Source organism: Macrobrachium rosenbergii, chromosome 15 (assembly GCF_040412425.1).
Source record: "Macrobrachium rosenbergii isolate ZJJX-2024 chromosome 15, ASM4041242v1, whole genome shotgun sequence".
Lineage (NCBI taxonomy): Eukaryota > Metazoa > Arthropoda > Malacostraca > Decapoda > Palaemonidae > Macrobrachium > Macrobrachium rosenbergii.
The window spans coordinates 29993743-30014448 of record NC_089755.1 but is presented as its reverse complement, the minus strand read 5'-3'; the positions used below and the strand labels follow the sequence as shown (position 1 = coordinate 30014448).

Sequence of the window (20706 nt, the reverse complement as noted above, 5' to 3'; positions counted from 1 at the left end):
TGTACGAGGTGGCATATTTATCGATTCTTTGCAGTTCAAATTTTTTTCTGCCTTGTAGAATTCCTACGTAAAGTTATGGCCTGGACAGATTTCTTTTAACCTGTTACCATAACCTGGTTCAGATTTTGAATCTCCGCTAAATGCATAGAAACTGTTGGAAATAATGCCTCCATTAATTTTGTGATGCGAGAGTAAGTATGAAAGAGAAGCAACATCTGTTCTATCTTTTGTATAACAATCATGTCATCAGAAAGATTTCAAATTTTGACAATCATTGCATTCTAAAGATTTAAATTCTAACAATTGCGTCATTAGAGGAAGCCCTAGATTTTAACAATCATCTCATTAGAGCAAACTTGAACAACATAGCTGCCATAACGCTACCCTTCAAAATTGCTGTTTGATAAAAAATCTATAGGCATCTCACTTGCCATGCATCTGGTAAAACCTCCAGCAATAAAATCAGATTAACTGTAAACTAGATCATTGAGTGAATCGTCACTTTAGAACTGAAGATGACAATGGAGACAATAGAATCAAGGGGAAGTTGGCATATTTTAGAGAACGGCCAAAGAAACGGAATTGGATGCTTTTAATATCTATAGTATAAAGTTTTAAACTGTTTAGTAAGAGATTCAGAAACCTTTGCTCCTCAGTTTATTAGATAATCAGTCAGTGTGTTAGGCACAGGATTTTAGAAAAAAAAGGCAATAAAGAATAGGAGACAGAGGCAAGTGTTATAGTTCCCTTGTTCTGTTTTTGCAAATGAAGTTTTGTTTCATGTTTGGCAAAAAGAGAGTAGAGTCTGGTACATGCAGGCGTCTTTAGTTGAAGTCTCTTATTTGTTTGCGTTTGTAACAGATCCTTGTTTTGTTGTAAATTAGTTTACTGGAGTGGCCAATGAAACCATCGTAGTGTGTCTTTGGTTTGTTAATTGTAAAAAGTGCCTCTGTATTTACCATCACTGTCAAACTCTTTGGTAAGACTCTTGTATTTGTTCTTTATCAGTGTGATCTGAACCATCATTTTTATTGTTATTGGTTAGTGATATATTTATGCTTTGTGATTTTTTATCGACCAGATACATATTGCTTATGTATTTCTGTTAATCAGTGCCGCCAATTGTCATTTGATTTAATGTGTCAATCAATGATAATGGCAGTTCCTCGTACACATTTTTACCGCAGTGAGATATACAGATTATACCTTCAGGATGATTTTTTTTAATTTGTGCTCTTTTTTTATCTCTTCATTTCCAACCTAAAGGAGGTTAGGAAAGCGAATGGCGTAATCCCCAAACATTAAACGAGGGCCATTTCATAATCTATATGAACTATTTCCTGTTATCACTTTACCCCGGAAGTGTTAGATACCTTTGCACATTAGGACGTTTTTATTTTCATGCATATTAAAAATTTAACCATAAAATCTGGACCAATTTGTCTCAAATAGCCTACTGAAGTAAAATAGTAACACAAGCGGCGAGATTTTGAATGGCAGTGATGGGAGAATGCTGTCTTGCTATCCATTGAAGTGATAGCATAGGTAAAATCCTAGCGTTATATTAAACTAACGACGTTTTGATTTGAAATAACGAATCTTCATGCAATGGCTCGAGGTGAGCAGCGGGTTATCGAGGTGGAGTACATTAAGATATGACTAGAATGTGTAAGAGATTAAAGAAAATTAACAGATCTCTTCATTTGAGACAGTAGACCCGAATGAAAAACAAAACAACTTGCAATGAAACTACAATAGAAGTAACGTGAAGAAATACTACAAAGCCCCATTGATGAATTAACTATGAGAGCAACATTATGAACGTGGTATTTAAAAGATTCTTAACACGAAGAAATGTTAAGTGAAAAAAAAACTTGAAAAAACGTGAAAGAAACATGAAAAATCAATTGGAGGAGATAAAAAAAAAAAAAAAAAAAACAGAGCAACAGAACCAGACGGGTTAAAACCAATACCATCTTATAAAGAAACTAGCGGAATGCCTTAACATTAACAGTTAAGTGTAGGAAAGTGAAGGACCGCTTGTTCAAGTATTGAAGCAGCGATCACACGAAAGACGATAGCATCAGTTAATGTATCATATAGAATACTCATGGAGATCATAAAAGCAAAAATAAAACGCGCGATAGAAATAAGGAGAAAATGCATGAGCTGTTCAGGTTTCTCTGCACAAAGGAAGAAGAGAGGCAATCTGTATACACTAGTGTAGCCTACTGTGTACAAAAGACATTTAGAAGAGAAAGACCCTCATTTGGAATAACAGATCTCTAGAAGACTTTCGACTCCTTGGATAGAACAAAAGTTATTGAGGTCATGATGAAATATGGACGACATGTAAAGCCATAAATGTAAAAATTGTACAAAGAACAACAACCCCATCTTAACAATACAGAATAAATAGAATTAAATGTAAGAAATGGCGCATGGGATCAACAAGACTAGCATCTATTTCTTCAGATGACGGACGGATCCCAGGATATTCTTTGGAGGAAGTAGAAGTACCCTTGAAATTTCATATAAAAACAGGTATTAAATGTGGCCTAAATGTAAAAAAAAAAAAAAAAAAATACATCAACGTTCAGTAATTGGCACAGTGTATATAGACTGAGCAGAATGTTCTGATTGCTGAAGTGCAATACATACAATTAAGTAAAAGGTAAAAATCCCTGGCAATGATAGGAAAGCTGTGCTGGAAGGGATTAAATTAAGGTGTATAAAGAAATCGAAATTAGATTTCAATAAAACTTAATGGATTAAAAAAATAAGTTTAATGGATTAAAAAAATAAGTAAAAAAAAATAAGTAAAATAAAGATGATAAAATTGGATAAAAACCTCAGGAAAGAGAATTTAAATCACCACTGAAAATCTATGGGGACTGAAGGAAGCTATAAGAGAAGCAGCTTAGTATTGTTATACACGCTAAGCTAAATGACAGAAAAAAAATCTAAGGGGAAGAAACTAAATGTTTATATTGTGAAGGGGTAAATGAAAATGTAGAATTTTATTTTATTTTATTGTCTAACATACAATACTATCACAGAATGATTCAGGCAGCATCCATATCAGGAAGACAAAGACGAATAAATGCTAACATCGTATTCTTCACAGATCTGTCTTGAGAATAAACTGAAAACAAGAAAGAATTTATGGAAGACATGTAGCACCATAGAGAAAGTAAACTTGATCAAACAAACAAGGCAAAGTAGAACAATTGAGGGAGCCGTTCCAGAGGAACCAAGAGAATTTTACTACTAATATACTACTGTCATTGGGTGAAGAGAGTTTTCAAATGATCTCGGAATCATTGACACCAATAAGGTAACTATGTTAATTTGAGTTTTTGTTTAATACATGAGCCATTAGGTTAAGTAACTGACTTTTTGTCGTGTTTTAAGCATTTTTACTCACTGTTAGTCATTTTTATGAATACAGTGGGGAACCGGGTTCGGGGGTTGCCGAAAGCTAAAATCAAATGATTTAGGCTACCTTACAGTAATAAGAATGGTGTTATAAAGCAAAACAGAGGAGAGACAGTTCGAAAAATAGCCAAGATGTTTCGGATTAGTAACTATGGCCAGCAGTTTGCATGAAGACATGGCAGTAGTCTTAGACTAACGTATAAGTTGAAATGTTGGTATAACTTTATAAGTTTTCAATACATGATATGAAATTGTAACCTACATTTTTAAAAGCTCTTCATCAAGTTACAACTTATAAGGTAAGACAATACCCCCCCACTCCCCGGTAATTCTGTACATTAGCTTCGCGCCTGTTTTTACCTTTTCAACTGGTTTTTTCTACACTTTTAGGGGTTCTGATACTGGCTGTGCATCTGTTTGTTGTCGGCCAAATGGAATGTCCCTTTGCCATGTTTAGTACTGGGCCGGGCAAGCGGGGGGTTACCCATACGTTAACAGTTATTACACTTACCGGACGGGATATGAACCGTTCGAAACAGACATACCCGTGCTCTGTCTTGTGAAGATCGCGTATAGAAACCCCTTGTTGGATGGACTTTAGGGGTTAATTACAGGGTAATTACACTCGAGTGCCAAAAATTAAAGGTAAATTCATAATTAGCAACCAAAAATCTGTAGAAAAAGTCAAGTTATAGTGCCGTCGCCGCCACGGAGCTACTATATAGTTCTACCTCCCCCCTCCATAGCTAATAAGGCAAAATTGTAACCAGTAAACACCCCTAGGTTACTTGGTATTTTTTTATATTGGCAACTTATAAAATTTTACCCAAATCTAAACCTAACCTTCTTTAATGCAACCATGGCTGAAAGTTAAACGGCTTACTGACACACTTTCTGATTTGCTTCATGATTATTGAAAATAACATAGGCTAGTTCATTGAGAAACTGGTAGACTCTAGTTTATGAGAGCTGCTGTGATTCTGACCAGTTTTGCCTTAATTTCTGTCTGAAACTCCTTGGTTAACCCACAGCACAACTTCCTCCATGTAGGCCTATTTGAAAATAATTTGAGCCCCATTGAGAAACTGGAGTTTTTCTATTTTTGGTGGGAGAAATACGTTTTGGTAAGGGAATGAAAAACAGCAATGTAGGCTCACCTTCTTCATCTAACCTAATTTACGATGCTGTACCCTGCATAACTGGTTGTGCTTTACTCCCACTGTGGAATCCCCCTAACCACAACCACTTAACTTGATCTTAAAGGTATAGTTTTTCAGGACATTCCTTCAAAATTGGGTGAATTTTGAAAGCTACACTACAAATACTTACTCACTCGCTCTTCATTTTTACTGGTTAACATGTTACAAAGACCTCATTGAGTATCTTAATGCAGTACCTGTTCCCATGACGTTGGGATCTTATCTATCTATAAGTGAAGTTGCTAGAGTTGGCAAGGGTTGCCAGGTTAATTACTGTAGTGTATATTGGTTAAGTTGTTGTCGCTCAAATGTTAAGCTAGAGTAGGCTGATTTGCTAAACCAACTAGGCTAAGCCTGACCAAGCCACCAGACATAGGGCCTTGCTGTAATGTGCTAGGCTAGCCTGCTAGGCAGCCAGGTAAGCTCAGTATTCCTAGTATTGCTAGACAATCTCTTAAGTCAGGTTTCCAGTGAACTAAGTTAAATAACTCAGTATTTTCTAGTCTCTGTTTTGTAAATTTTTGATTTTTACTGTTTAGTTGAATGTATCTGTTTGAAATTATGGTAGATTTTGTGGATTAGTAATGACAGAGAAGTTTTTAATATACAAAGTTGTTACCTTTTGACATGGTTAATATCTGCTTTCATATGAAGAAATTCACAGCTTTGCTCACATTGAGGGTAAAATCTTTTTTCGTGTGTTTAGATTCAGACTTAACTAAATGAAATATTTGCCCTGTATGTGGGAACACAAGTAGAAGTTGATTTTTGTTGAAGTCTTACCCCAATACTGTACAGGTATTAGGAATATTACTATTCACAGAATAAATACAGTTGATATTGTTAATGAGTCTTTCCCCAGTATATTAGGATACTACTATTCACAGAACAATTCTTGAAACTTTATGTGCCAGTACAGTATTTTATTTTTCTCTCTTTCAAGTCTTTGAAAATAAGAATGAGAAACATTATGCCAGAAATTATTTCTTCATTCGAGTATAATGCTAAAGGTGGTAACTGGAGTTTCTTACACAATGTGAGTGAAGCCTTTTGCAAGTTGTGTCTGTCTTTGACTGGCATGGACATTTTAGCAAACAGTGGGTGACTACAGAAGACTGGTTGCTTGCTGTTATTTAAAGGTAATGATGAAGAATTGTATTGGTGTATCTTACCAAAGATGTTTTCACTATCTTGGTAATTCATCTTGAAATATAAAGTTCTCTACAGGATGTCCTGTGATAATGCTGCCTATGAGGGTATGTGGTTAAGATGACTTAGAAAATGTTACTTTTGATTGAACAGCAATGAACCTTCCCCAAGAGCAACAAACTGTGATTGCCTATTACTTGCCATTGCAAAGTAATCTTACTGTGTGGTTTAACATCTGCCAATGTAAGGGAATAGCTGCAAAGGTCAAGATTTTTTTAAATAAAACATAATGGTCAAAAATAAACTTGTAACAAGCCAAAAGGCTGTTACTGGAATAGGTAAGCCAACTTCTAGAAAATAGAATGGCAAGTTGAGAGAGAGAGAGAAAGGCATACCCAAGGGAAGAGATATACTGCACTATAGTTAAATATAGTTGGTACAACAAAACCTACAGAAAACAAATCTGTGGATGAATAAACATCAGAAGGAAAAGGCCACCATGAGAAAGTCTCTTTGAAGCCTCTTCTAAAATTATGATCTATAATTTGTAGTGCTAGCAAGACTTGATTAGCTTTACAAAAACAAGAATGAAAGACCTCTGCAATTGGCCAGTATGACACTTGTGACACTTGCAGCAAGAAGGACAGGTGTAGGAGGCAACAGTACTAGCTCCACTATTAATAAGGTTTATAGAAGCTGGCAAAGAGAAAAAGGAAATAGCTACTGTAAGTAATTCCACAGAGAAGGTAACAATGCTAGGATGGTACTGACATTCAGACAGGAGGACAGTATTCTAACAACATTGGAGTAAATAACTGAAGTATACAGCTTTAATAGCCTTCCATTGTCTTTTTAGATTACAAAGCTTTCCTAATAATGCCGATTTAGACAGTATCAGACGGCATGTAGCATTTCTTTAGGGCCTTTAAAAAAAAAGCTGGGAAAAATTAACAGTGTTGTCAGATGTTCAAAATCATTGTCTACTGTAGTATGAAGTGTAGTTTGTTGTGGTGATATGGTACAAGATTACCAGTTATGTCAGTTTTACTTGAGCTCATCCTTATTCACCATTGAGTGCACTGCTTCATGACCCACTCCATATCTGCAAAGTTTTGAACCAGGTCATATTGTATTAGGTGGAGCAATTCCCTATAACAAGAGTGCATCATGTGCATACTGCACCATCTTTAAATTTTGAAGACCAGCGAGCAGGATGTTAAGTGACTGATAAAGAAGGCCCAAAGTAAATTCAATAAAATTTTCAGCTAACCAGAAATAATGCACTATATGCTGTATAAAGTAGTCTGAGAGAGGCTGTCCCTGCAGAAGCAAGAGTTCAGGTGACACTGTCTTTAGTTAAAGAAATAGATTTTGAAGATCTACAGTACACGTGAGTAGCCGGATACATACCATAGACTTGCTTCCAGAGACATGTGAAGCACATTCCAGTTCAGTACAAGAAGAATATCTGAAGGTGAGTAGAGTTCACATGATTGTTGTATAAATAGTACGGCACACCCAAATTTGGGCCTTTGAGAATAGAGAGGTCTATTGGACGAAGACCTGTGATAGTGGAGTCCACTCACCCCTAGTGCATACCAACACCGTTATGGTGAGCGATCCGGGGGTAGTAACCCCGGCATTATGGATAGCTTTTTTTCTGGTATATGTAGCAATAGTTATACCTAGAAATGAGTGCTATTAGAACCATTTCACTGGGTGACACAGGTCTTCCCCCAGAAATAGATTTTTCCTTTGTCAAAATCCCTTTCTTCTCTTTTTAATGGCTATGAAAAGTCTTGTGATTTTTATCGGTCAAAAAGCCAATTTTTGCTAATTGTTTGATAATTGTCATCTGTACAGTGCTCAATACAATTCTTTTGTACAATTTTTTTGTTTAGCTTTTCTTGGACAGTATTCATATTCTTTTATACCTTATCATAAATTTTCAACCATCTATATGCTTATTTCAATTTGCAGACTTACAGTACACTTTGAGGATAGTCACATATACCCTAGACCTGAGTCTGATATCTGCAAAGCAGTTAATAGTTCATGAAAAGGTGAATAGGTTACTGAGGGTGAGTACTAAACACTCTTTATTCTTCCTTATAAAGTTACAGTGCTGGCTTCTTGTTATGACTTTATATCCTTGTCAGTTTCATTTCTTCTTTCTAAATGTCTTGACCTTTTGTGCTCATAAGGCCTTTTTTCTTACGATTATATTTAAAATTTGCAAAAATGCATATTTTATTTTTAGCATGTGACATTGTTGAATGAATAGCCTTTTTTTCAGTTTATGAGCATCGTTTTTCATTTAATATATAATACTGGAACTTTACGTATTTAGCAGTTTATTCAGTTACACTGTATATGCAGTATTTGTGTGTATGATAATCTTCCTTCGTTTTACATTAGTTGCCATTTTTATTTCTATCTTTAAATACTTGACATTCAACCTTTCTATGAGGAAGGTCCTTGAGATAGAGTTCATGAAATTAAGCCTCAACATCCATTCTCATGGACAACTTCCACCACAATGAAGAATTTACTAATGAGCTGTCCAATTGATACCATCCATTATGCAGTTTGACATGAGGCTTGACAAAAAACTGATGATAGGAAGACTTTGGACTATGATGGATGGCATTGTATCAGTAAATAAGATGGTAAGATATAAAATGAGTTACAATGCTTCACTTTGATATTGTGTAGAATACAGCCAAGTCTACTTATATTCAGTAGCAACTATATTGAATCAATGATTTGGTTGTTAATACATTCCTGCTGTCCAAGTCTATCAGAAATATCCTGAAAGGCATTTAAGTCTTTACATGATTACCTCAACGGGCTTCACGTCTTTTTTTGATGTACTGTATTAGCTTTTGTAAAAATTTTGTTTTCTTTGTTGTCAACTGTGTATATCCTAATAATGTAGCTATATGTAAAATGAGTAAGAGTGCAATTTTTAAGGTAGAGGCCCCTCAAATGACAAGGGAACATGACAGCATCGGCTTATTTCCCTTGTACAGTTGTTCCTCAAAATTTGCAGGTTTTGATTTCATTTATCTGCTTATTTGCAGTTTTTTTGTAATGATTAAATGGAAAATTATTTTTGAGTTTTGTGGCCATCTGCATAAACCTACAGGTAACTTGCTTAGGCTTGAAATGCAAAGAAAGTTAAAAAGTTTGATAGGCCATAAATGATTAAATTATTTGAATATCTTAGCCTGTTTGATCATTGACATATACACACTAGTGTAATTGTAATTAAAGATTTAAAAAGTCATGCATGCACACATATGGCTTGCTTGAAGAACAAGCAAGGTTAGGAAGCCATTGTAATCTAGTGATCCAGGTTTTAAAGTGAGATTGAGAGAACAGTCAGCAGATCACAAGGTTTTTGTCAGACAGACACACTGTAGTGGTAAACTTTCTGAGCAGGCAGAGTCAAATCCTTCTTACTGAATAGTGGGAAGCACCTCTGGTGGATTCATTTGCAATGTGCCTGAACAACAGCGTGCCAAATTACTGCTCCACCTTATTACACCCAGCAGTTCAGGGAAGTAATACTTGCATGCATAATTGGCAGGTTAGAGCTGTACAGTAGGCCTTTCTACCTTTTGGCCTCATTCGTCATGTTTCATTGTTCATTCTTTGTAAAGATGACTTTAGTGGCCTCCTCTCTGGCCCCAGTAAGAGTGATCCCCATACTTGTTATAACCATCAGTGGAGGTATGAAGGTCAATCAAATGGCTCTGAAGAATACATACTTCAGAAGATACCACCTCAATCAGCAGCTTTCTGGTCACCATGCTTGTAGATGGTCAAACAAAGGATCATTAAGAAAGGATTTTCAGCAAAGGCCACAGCAGTCATTGCAAAGCCTTGCAAGGTCTCAGCTACCAACCTCTTCCAGTCAGAATGGTATACCTTGTGGAACTGATGCCAAAGAAGGAACATCTTAGTCATTTTGGGTTATAGATCACCATTATCTCAGTTATTCAAAACTCAAGGTATGGATTGAGATGCAATACCTTCTTGGGATCTTCATTTAGCTCAGATAACCCATACCCTAGATTTCATCACTGTTCCATTTACCCTACCAGCCACAGTTTCTAGTGACAGAGATGACCTCCTTTTGTCCTGTGATAGCCATCTTACACTACCTCAGGATTGCCAGGCACCAAAGTGGGCAAGATTCCATGCTTTTTGTCAGCACATCAGCAAAGGAAACAAGTCACTGAGAAGATAGTTTCTTGTTCATCATGTAAGTATACAGTATTTAGAAATCTCGGAAGAGGCTGGCTGAGTTTATGGCCCTCTTAACTTCCTTACCTTTCAAGAGGAATATTGAGATTTCTGTCATTATGAATGCAATTACGTGGAGCTGGTGGTGTTTTACTCAGGATTGTTATTCGAGGTGAGCCAAATTCTTCTTACAACTCCTTCTAACCATATAGCTTGTCCACTTGTTACTTATTTTTGAGATGTAATCTAAGTCTCGCCTGAATGGCTAGTTGACTGCTGCTTTCTCTCTCTCTCTCTCTCTCTCTCTCTCTCTCTCTCTCTCTCTCTCTCTCTCTCTCTCTCTCTCTCTCTCTCTCTCTCTCTCTCTCTCTCTCTCTCTCTCTCTCTCTCTCTCTCTAGGAGTGTGTATGCTAACAGTATCCTATAAGAATTTATGTTCATATGTAACTATTGGACCTTTGCAGTCTTCTTAACCTCCCACCACAATTGTGATTCAGACTGTATAGTGTATGATTAATGGTCTGGTATGGAGCAATCAGGTTTTTGTAGTACAAAACATATTTTCCATATAGATCCATTATTCATATAAAGTACTAATAATTACCTGCTGCCCATTCCCTCAGTCTTTTTATGTCAGATCCAATCTGTGCACAACATTGAGAAAGATAGTTACTATCTACTAATGGACTGTAGGCACATCCAAACATTCACTCCTAGATACAGTGAACACCCGTATTCGCGAGGGATGCGTCCCACACCCCTGCGAATAGGTCAAATCCATGAATGCCCATATAAAAACACTTAGAACTGCCCATTTTGATAGCTTAAACCAAGAAAAACCCTGTAAAAATGCTTATACCTGAGTATTTTAATAGTTTTATCACAAAAAAGTGCATTTATTCATGAAAAATATATGAAAATACAGTAATTAGTGAATATTTCTCAGTGAAAAAAATACACATGAATGGGCGAATTTTCCATAAATGATGGCTAGATATGTTCCACAGAGAAACCTGCAGATGCGTGAGTCCACGAACCATGAGAACGCGGATACGGGGGGTTTACTGTATTGTATTTCTTTCTTCTTCAAAACTGAAGTCAGAGTTCATGTGTTTTGGGACATTCAGACCACAAATGAGTTAGCAAGAAAAATATTTTGTTGTAGAAATCTCATTTTTATTTGCACAACACAACATGACCTTACTGTCCGTGTGAACAAAGGATGGCAGGTTTTGGGGGGACCCGTAGGTTTGCCTGCTGAGTAATCAGTAACCATTACAGTACTTGGTTCTACCTGGTCCTAGCTTGGATGGAGAAGGTGCTTGGGCACTGATGATATGTGCATATATTTGGCTTCTAGGACAATGTGTGAGTGTATAGTGACCTATCCCATGTCTCTGCTTCTCATTATAACAACCTTTAAACAAAACACTGCTTAGCCTTCAGAAGATTAAAAATTAGACTCAGGGACTGCTTAAATTACTAAATTGTATTTCTTTGTATCATCATTACATAATCCTAAATGGCCTTATGATTGAATATATGAATGTAAATAATGCTGTGGATTTTTCAAGAATAACTATTAGAAGTTTAGAGTTTTTACATATCGTCACCCTCATAAACTAACTGCCTAAATAATTTTTCATTGATTTTTGGATTTTTGCCTAAATCAAATCTCCAATATGTGTGCATCTACTGGTATACTTGCCTTAGTCAGATGTAGAAAGTAAGTGGAATAAATTTCCCAAAAACTTTTCTGCCTAAGTCACTCAGTGACATAGGCATAAGAAAATGAATTTTTTAATTTCCCAAAAGTAGAAAAAATGACTTAGGCAGTTAGTTTATGAGGTGACGATATCTAGAAACATTTCTGATGACTATACTGAAAATCTTCCTCTTCCTGTACAGACTGTTGTCTGTCTGCTGTTTGACATAAATACTTCTTACATGAAGGGGAAATCTTGTGGTGTGGATGGAGGAAATAATTGATTTTTTTTTTTTTACATAGGTAAATGTAGTAGTTTTAGCCTGTTTAGAGGATTTTTGTGAATATGTACATAGTATTCTGCTATTATATTCTTGAGGAAATGTGATTATGTATTTTGATTAGATAATCTTCTTTCTGGAATTTTCTTCCTTTCATAAGCTGCAGGAGTACTGTAACAGATTAAAAAGAAGATCAAGACTAGCTGCAGTCATTCAGTTATTTGTGATTGTATAAGTTATAATTGCTGGATGATACAAGGTTGAATGAGAATGAAATACCTGTTAAACAGTTAAACTGGTTGTAATGAGTCAGTGTAGTATACTAGAAGTTTTTCAGTGTGTAATTAATTTTTGTGAATTTGGGTGTATTGCACAGTGTGAAAAATTTGTTACGTATTCCTCAGATGAATTTTGTAAGAGGTACAGGTGCCAGGAGGGCTTATCATCTCGTTGTAGGATAGGGGAAAAGTAAGTGGGTTTTATAACTAATGCTTCCACAAGGAAAGGTGTTATTTGTGATGAATCATACCTGCTGTTAAAGATAGCTTATATGTGGCGAGTCAGCACTCAAACAAAAGAAAAAGATCTTGTGACTGTCCAGTGCACTTTGAATGTTTTAGCTCTTGTTAGAATTCTCCTTGATGCCATTGTGTAAAGGCACTCTTTGGTATTTTATGATTTTGACTGTTTGCTGCGTTCACAGTACTGTACATTTATTTTTCTTAGGATGCCTTCCACTGAAATCAAGGCTGATAATGTCAGGTTCTGCAGGAATGATTAAACTATGTTATCAGGATGCTAAATTTTCAGGTAGACAGACACTATTTCTGCTGGCTGCAGGCTTATAGAGTGTGATCTTGAGAACAGATGTGAGGAATGAAGGGATTTTCGAAGGACTTTATGCATAAGTTTGTGAGATATAGAAAGAGAAAGGAAGCAGTTGGATTATAAACAGGCAGTTTCCCCCTTCTCCAGGTCCTTTGTCTGTAGTTATTCATACTCAGCCTGTGGCTTTTCCTCTGCTAATGCTGTAGCTTTGAGACTTCCTCTTTAGCTCCACCTTCCACTCCTCTTTCAGTTTAGGAAAGTGTATTGTGAATTTGGAACAGGATGAAAGCCTTGTTTTCGTTAGTAAAGGGCGTGACTGAATTTATGTAAGGAATCATTCTGGGTCCCCACAATAGAGTGTGATCATTTTTACATTCCCCTGTAAGAGTTAAGGTGCTGGTCCTCCCACCCATCTGTAGCCCCAGCCCTGTGACAGTTGGAAGAGTCTGCTGCCAGGAAACCGGGTTGATTATCGGGGCAATGGATCTGTGGCCCCCATCACTTGCCTCTCGTTTTTCATGCTTTGAATCTCTTTTAATGTGTTAGCCAAAAGATTGTTTTGTTAAATCTTCATAAAATAATTCAATTCAACATCTACCATCATCGATATATAGTACAATAATGAGGTTGTTAACACTGATAGGATTAATTATATAGGTATAAGCAATCTTCTAGATTTACTCATTTTTCTCAGCCCTTTTCTGCTATTCTTCTTTCTCCTCAAAATGCATGTTTGTTCTTCATGCTGTTTCTTCAGCTATATGCAAGTCTCTTCCTTCTGCCCTTGTAAATGATTCTCTTTCCAACCCTACCATGGTTACAGAATCTTCTTTTGTTTCAGGCTAGATGCTATTCTAGCTGCTTTGCTTTCTAAGGTTGTGTAGTCTTGAAATTCTCGCAAGTTGGTCGAGTCTTGTTCAGACAAGGCTGGGGAGTCAGGTGTTGCTGTCACTCCTCTTCCCCTCTCCCCCCAACCTTTCCTGTTTTCTTTGGCCCTGGTGGTGCTTCATCATCTTTTGTTCAGCCAACTTGTGTAGACTCAGGTGAGCCACTTCAGACTGCCTTTCCCTCAGCCTCCCCTTGCAAATTGTCAGGGATTCATTGTGGGTAGTCCGCTGCTGTCACCCAAACTCCTCTGGTGGAGAGTTTGAATCGGAAAAGTCTCCTTCTGTATCCTGGTGTTTGCTGGAGCATTATGTTTGCTGAATTCTCATTAAGTGGAGGAAAGAGGCCCTGTAGAGAATAGATCTATGTTATCTTCGAGTTTTTCACTGTCCATTAAGTACGAGTATTTGAAGAAACCTAAGTTATCTCCTTTTAGAGTGCATTTTGTCAGTTTTCTCAAAATCTGGTGCACAAAGCTGCTTTTTAGTCTGCCAGCTCTTGTCTTCCTGGTGCTGAGAACTTTCTCTTATGATACAGGTGTTTTACTGGCGCTTAAATCGTCTTTGGTGGAAGATTCAATTTTCTTTGCCTATCTCATTCCTTTGAAGAGAGCTACTCTTGAGACAGACAAATGCTTTGAAATGCTGGGATGAAATGTTTTGTCCAGGTCTCTGTTTAAATTGCTGAGGTTTTATCTTTTACTGAACTTTCGCCTAGTATGATCGCCTATTCTTTGCACCAGCCTAAGGGAGTTTGTGGTGCCAGTGTAGAGAGTTTCGCCACCAGGTGAGAGGTTGTGGTGCCAGCTTAGAGAGTTTTTGCCACCAGCTGAGAAAGGTTGTGCCACCAGCTTGGAGGTTGCGGCGCCAGCTTAGAGGGTTTATGGTACTAGCCTAGAGTGTTTGTGGCACTGATGAGATTTTAACTGGGAAGAGTCTTAAGTTTTTGATTTATGTGGTTAAGGCCATATCAGGCCCTTCAGGCGAATGTTCTCATGCTTATAATAACTCGATCTCGAAGAAATGGGAACAGTCATGCACCTATCTGTTGCCAAGGTTTCTCCTGCACAGGACATGGCAGCTATTTTGGTTTCTCCTTTTGGGTTGCCCTCTAAACCTGACTTGATTAAGGTGATTATGGAGGATATATTGGTAGAGAATAATAGAGTATTTCTTAGTTAATCTCTTAGGGGGGTGAAAGACCTGCCACTTCTCTTCCTTCATACCCTCTTAGTAAAAGTTGTATCTCTTCTGCTCAGGTCTCTTATACTTTCAGGGTCAGTTCATCTCTCAGGTTCCAGTAGATGACCAATTGCAGGCCTTCTGGCATGTTTAGAGAGACTTATGCAGAACCTTGGGTGGTGGAGGTAGTGGAAGAGAGTTACCGTATATTTCTTTCATATTTCCCCTCCAGTGGGGTTATCTCCCTATAGCCTTTCCTTAATATCTTCTCCAGCAGAAGTATCTTGTTCTTCAGTAGAGGTTGTAATTAGAGAGGATCACTGGAACTTTACCACTAACTTTTTCCTAGCGCCATAAGCAAATGGAGAATGGTGCCCACTGATGGATGTATTGAGGCCGAACAACTTTATTATTCTGTCCCCATTCTTCATGGTTTTTCCCAGCATGGTTTTAAAGACTTTCTAAAAGAACGATTGGATGATTTGTTGGACATGCAGGATGCGTTTTCCACTTATCAATAGATCCTCAGTCACACAACTTCCCTCGATGTGTATTTGTAGGAAAAGCATTCATGTTTAAGGTGCTTTGTTTTAGCTCATGTACAGTGCCTCAAGTATTCACAAAGAATTTGTTGCCTTTAGGGGAATGGTTTCATCTTTTAGGAGCAAGAATTCTTTTCTGCTGACTCGACTGGTTCAAGTTGGCACACTCTGTCAGCAGTATTTCAAAGACCAAAGATCTGTTGCTTCATCTGGCTCAGCTTCTATGCATTTTGATTTTCAGTAGACTTCCCTAACACCTTCTCAGTCCATTCTCGATCTGGGAATGAGGGTAATCTCATGCAATTTGCAGGCTTTTCTTCGGAAGATGAATAGACACTTCTTGCTTCTTATTGAAGAATTTTAGACCTTAAGGAAGCTTCCCACACAGTAATGGCTTTCTTTGTTAGGATACATGGCCTCACTAGAGAATATTTCAGATAATCAGGTAAAATTACAGTGAGGTCGTGGCATAACAAAAATATAACTTACAGCAAACGTTCATTAATCTTTTAGGTAAATCCAGAACTATCATTGTCGTCAATTCTGTAGGAGGGATGCCAAAACTACGAGTTAGGAAGTTTATTCTTAAACCTACATCCAGGCTTTGTTGTTTTTCCCTCTGTTTCATAACACAAATCGAAGAGATGTTAGGGTGTTGGAAAGACTGTTGAAGACTCTTGGTAGGTTTACCCCTAAGAGCTGAAACTCTTGGCTTAATGGAAGAGTTTCTAATGTGCAAATACCTGGTCAGAAACTAAGTCTTAGCTGAAAGACTGCTTCTTTGGGCAGTAATAAACAACATAGTACAGTACTGGTTTTCCTGTTCATTCCAGGTAAGGGCAGTGTTTTTGTTGATTGAGGATTAAGGAAGGACTAGTTCTGCTAGAGTGGTAATTACATCCGCAGGTCTGCCAGTGGACTTATTAGCATGTGGATGAACAGGAGTGACCAGTCTACTACTCATTTTATGGCCCTCAGGCCTGAGCTGCAGATGCATTTTTTTCAAGTTTGGCTGAGTTTAGACACATATACAATACTGTCCCATATTATCAACTCTAAGGAAAATACTGAAAGAATTTCGAATCTAAGAAATGCTCATTGACTCCCATAGAGCCTTAGTAGCCTCAGACGGATGATTTTTGGGCTTTCCAGCTATCTCAGTGGATCGCAAATGTATTCTTCCATTAAGGAAAAATGGACTCAGACTATTGAATTCCATGCAGTTCCACTAACTTCTGCCTCCCACACTTAACAGCCTGGAGATGCTCAACTGTCTCCTTCCAGCAAGGAGGTTTTCTAAGGTATATCAGATTCTCTTCTTAATCAAATGGAGAAAAATTTTAGCCTTGTATCATAAGCTAAGGATTGTGTATGCCCCAGGTGCTGCTCTAGGGAATTTTCAGCCTGTACACATGTAGACATCAAAGTTTCACAGCTTTCGTAGATAAAGTAAGAGTTTTTTGCTGTCTACTTTTTGAGGTTATAGTTCCATGCTTTCCTCGGTATTGCCTTGTGTGCAGTTGGATCTGGCTAATGACCAACACCTTAACATGTTGAGTTCAGTTGAGACTGAAGCCCTTAGAACTTGGTATCAATCCCTCTCTGGAATTAAGAAGTAATTCTAAAATTTTATCTGGGGATCCTTTTGAGTCTGGAATCAGTTCTATTGAAGTATTTACTATGAAACACTTTTTGTTAGCACCATTAGCACTTAAAAGAGTAAGTTTATTGCAAGCATCCTTATGAGTCTGGAATCAGTTCCATTGAAATATTTACTATGAAACACTTTTTGTTTAGACCATCGGCAGTTAAAAGAGTAAGTTTATTGCAAGCATTCTCCTATAAAGCAGTTGTAAAGGGAATGCCGTTTTATCTTTTTTACCATAGAGTTGAGGATAATGTTAAGGCTATGTTTTTTATGAGGTATGTAAGAATACTGAATTTAACCTCTTTGGTGGGAAAGGAAGAGGAAACACATCTGTCCTGTTAGTGAAGTTAAAATTTATGTAGATAGGTTAGCCTGGAAGGGGCAAAGTTAAATTTGTTTTGTGGTTTTACAAAACTTAGAACATCTTTGTCAAGAATGCAGTGTTCGCTGTGACATGTTTGATCAGTGCATGAGGACTAGTTCCATACATTTTACTTTTATTGAAATTTAACATTTATAATGCAAGAGTGGTTGTTACTTTATTTTGTTTTCTGACAATTTATTGCTTGAGGATGTGATCAATGCAGGGCAATAGGAGAGCAATTTGGTTTTTGTTGCTCACCACTTTAAGAAGCAGAATGGTGTCCAAAAACAGTAAAGCCCTAGTCTGCTACTAGTAGCAGGTAAAATCATTTCTTGAATCAGAGTAAGAGCAATCTTTAGGCTCTTTCTTCTAAATCCTGGGTTTTGATATGTAGGGGAACATGAAGGTACATATATTGTATAAGAGCATACCTTTATATGATAAAGGTATTTAATTTTAGGTGACTGTTGTTGTTAGGGCTTTCAAACCCAGGTACAGGTTTTATTTCTGGCTGAATTACAGCAGTTTTCTCCACAAGGCTGGTCTATGCTGCACATATATGAGAGCCTTGCTCTCTGAATAGAATCCAACTTTTGGCAGCAATAACATCCAAAAAGGATTCCAAATCAGGTAAGAATGTTTAAGAGTTTCATGCAGGAAACCTTTAGCTTGATTGGCTGAGCTGATTGTCTAGCTGCTCTACCCACCATCCTCTTCTCAATGTGGGAATCATCTATCTTTAACAGTAGGTAAGTATCATTCATAATATAAAATTTATTATTTGGATAGTCACTGTTAAAAGTAGATCCCACCCAACCTCCCCACTACTTAGTAGGCTTTCAAGGAGAATTCTGACAAGAGCTGAAACATTCAAAACACTTGGTGGAGAACTGATGTACTAGACATTCATGGGGGTCAGCCATATGAACTTTTTCTTCTGGTTGAATGCCAACTAGCCTATCGGCATGAAGGTGTAAGCTGTCTTTAACAGTAGGCAAGTGTCCCAGTAATAAATTTTATGAAAATTTATATTTTGCATCAGGTTAATATTGGTGGTTTGTGTATTAAAAGCTTTGTTTAATGTGCTGAAGTTCTAGGAAACTGTAATAGAATAAGATATAATTTTTTGGTTGTGTGTATTTTGGAGGATACAGTATTTGAATTCTTTCAGAAGTTTATGATGTGACATCATTCATGTTGATTAGAACTTAAAATTCCTTGTTTTGAAGTGTATCTAGATTGATTTGTTTCAGAACAAACCCACTATTTTACGATAGTCTATTTGTGTATTGGCATAATCTCCACACTCCTCAGGGGAGTCTTCCTTTCCACCTCTTTGTGTGCATCAGGGTCCCTGAGTGACTTTATTGGAGGAACTGGTAATTCTTTTTGTCTGATGTGCCAATCATATCTGCATTTTTTTTGTCTGTGGTCTTTTTCTTTTAATTATCATTATTTCTTGCATTTAAAGGGTAAATTCTTTATGATCTCTTTGGTGGTGTTGGTCAGTGATTAGTATGTCCATTTTCTTTTTGCCATTCTTGCACAGCTGGACAATTCTCTACCTTCCTTCATCTTCCCCAGCATCTGTAAGTATAGTAAAATGGCACAACAATGTAAAATCAAATTATTTTCCAAAATAAAGATTTGCATTAGAAAGAGAAGAAAGAAGAGAGAGAGAGAGAGAGAGAGAGAGAGAGAGAGAGAGAGAGAGAGAGAGAGAAGAGTATATGTATACAGTATATATATGTATATATGTATATATGTATATATGCACTCACATATATATATATATATATATATATATATATATATATATATATATATATATATATAATATATATATACAAGTATATATATATATAGATATATATATATATATATATATATTTGTATGTGAAGTGCATATATATATATATATATATATATATATATATATATATATAACTATACTCATATTCCTCTCTCTCCCTCTATCTATCTATATATATATAATACATATATATATAAATATATTTATATAATATAAATATTTATTTATATATCTATAAACCTTCGGCGACAATTCTCCAACGGAGATATACCGAGGTAGCGTGAATTTCGATATTAAGCGACATTTGTAGCTTCATGATTGTATATAAATCACGGTGTGATAAAAATTTCATAACAAGAGCTGCGAGTTCCAAACGTACCAATGAACTGTCATGGCGGAGGTGGGTCATTGTCGAGGCTTATACACTTTCCCCGCTCACGACGGGTAAAAACAGTACGACATCTCGGCAAGAGACTTATACCTCTCTTGATGGCTCAATGGTTTACGTCAACTGGAGTCGCTGAATAGGCTTTCGTCGCGGGTTCGTGTCCCCACGATTCCAATTCATTTATCACTTATATAAATTCCCCTTCGGCGACAATTCTCCAACGGAGATATACCGAGGTAGAGTGAATTTCGATATTAAGCGACATTTGTAGCTTCATGATTGTATATAAATCACGGTGTGATAAAAATTTCATATATATATATATATATATATATATATATATATATATATATATATATATATATATATATATATATATATATATATCAACAAACCCTCCCTCCTGCGATCATAAAACATCAATAACTATGAGGGCAGAACTGCACAGAGTTCTGATTACCATAGAGTATCCTTTACCCAAAGTGAAGGATCAGTAACCAGTGGTCTGGTGAGCGTTAGCTACCAAGGACATTTCCCCTGCATTTTCATGCATAAAATGTGAAGGCCTCTTATTTACTTCTCCCCTGCATACGAAATGTGCATTCAAACATTTTTGTATTCGTTAACACGGTCTGATTTTATGCAATGGTTTCCACTCACAGAGAAACTGAGAATGTTCTCTAGATTATCGTCGAGTGGTTGATGACAAACAAAACGTATCTGTTGAGGAATGCAGCTTGACAGGTGATGGAAGGATTGACAAGCCTCGGGCGATATGACTGCTTATCTGTACGTCGCAGTGGATAGATTATTCTCCAGATAAAGGCGTGATTAACAAGGAAATATACGGTACGGTAAGAGGAAGATAAAATTCTGATCTGTTTACTGATAGAGAGGTATCAAATGGCGCATAAAAAAAGGGCTTGGTGCGTCATACTGAAAGAAAGAATGTGCCGCTTAGAGAGAGAGAGAGAGAGAGAGAGAGAGAGGAATGTTAGTTTGGACTTTCGAGGGTACAGATTTTCTGAATATAT

General features: G+C 36.8%; 1 long non-coding RNA gene across 1 annotated transcript in view; it reads left to right on the top strand.

Moving 5' to 3' along the window:
- The first annotated feature begins 8256 nt into the window (after nt 1-8256).
- LOC136846495 (uncharacterized) overlaps nt 8257-20706 on the top strand; it is a 145742-nt gene continuing 133292 nt past the window's right edge. Inside the window, exon 1 of the long non-coding RNA XR_010855414.1 lies at nt 8257-8455. This is a non-coding gene — a long non-coding RNA (uncharacterized lncRNA). The remainder of the gene's footprint in view (nt 8456-20706) is intronic.